This window comes from Triturus cristatus, chromosome 8 (assembly GCF_964204655.1).
Source record: "Triturus cristatus chromosome 8, aTriCri1.1, whole genome shotgun sequence".
In the NCBI taxonomy this organism is placed as follows: domain Eukaryota; kingdom Metazoa; phylum Chordata; class Amphibia; order Caudata; family Salamandridae; genus Triturus; species Triturus cristatus.
In genome coordinates this window covers 324,321,844-324,322,806 of record NC_140591.1, presented here as the reverse complement: position 1 = coordinate 324,322,806, position 963 = coordinate 324,321,844, and positions in this window count along the sequence as shown.

The following is a 963-nucleotide window of genomic DNA, read 5'->3' as shown; positions in this document are numbered from 1 at the left end:
CGACCGAAATGTCGACAATCACACTTATTTTCTGTATAATATCAATATAGGCACTATCCATCTGTTTTATTTGTGGATCTGCCTTATCCTAAGTTTGGAAAAAGTGAACACAATTGTTACTGTGAAGTACAAGAAACAACAATTTATGTATGCAACTTCCTGTTACGTTGTGTGTTCAATGTTTCAGTACCCCTGAATATGTTTTTATGATAAAGTCTTTTTTCACTCTACACCTGTGTTCTTGATATATATATATATATATTTATTTTATATATATATATATATATATATATATATATATATATATATATATATATATATATATATATATATACACTTTTTTGATATATGTTTTTCTCATATTTGATATATGTAGATGTTTTCATACTTTTAGAAGTTTTCATACTTTTAGAAATCTAAATTATGTGAGTTGTTTATTCACAGAAAATTCCTCTAAAAGAAATCATTTTAAAAGTATATTATAAAAACTTGTTTCGAGCGAAAAAGCAAAACAATTTAAACTATTCACATAAGTAAATCCCTTGTTGGCACACTTACCTGCTTATCTTGTATTGCCTAAGCCGGCAAGGGTTGATTGGGCTACCCATTATACTCTATACTAACTTCATCTCATGCTAACCTGTGTGGCTCGTAGGGTCAGTTGGCTGACTTCCTGTTTGAGCTAAATTCAAGAGGCCTCCCTGCAACTGTCTAGCTGATAAGCTGCAGCTTGTTCCAGATTGTTGAGGTTCTAAATAGAAACTAAAGCCACCCCAATTTTTTCTGTTGAATTTTGGTACCACCATGGTGCTAGAGTTGGACAATCTAAGTGTTCTATTCGGCGTGTACCATCTGAATTTCTGGTCTAGATATTGTGGTCCTTGTTTTTGCAGGGCTTTGTAAGCTAAACACAAAGCCTTCAATTGGATCCTCTCCTTCACTGGCAGCCAGTGGAGCTGCTTG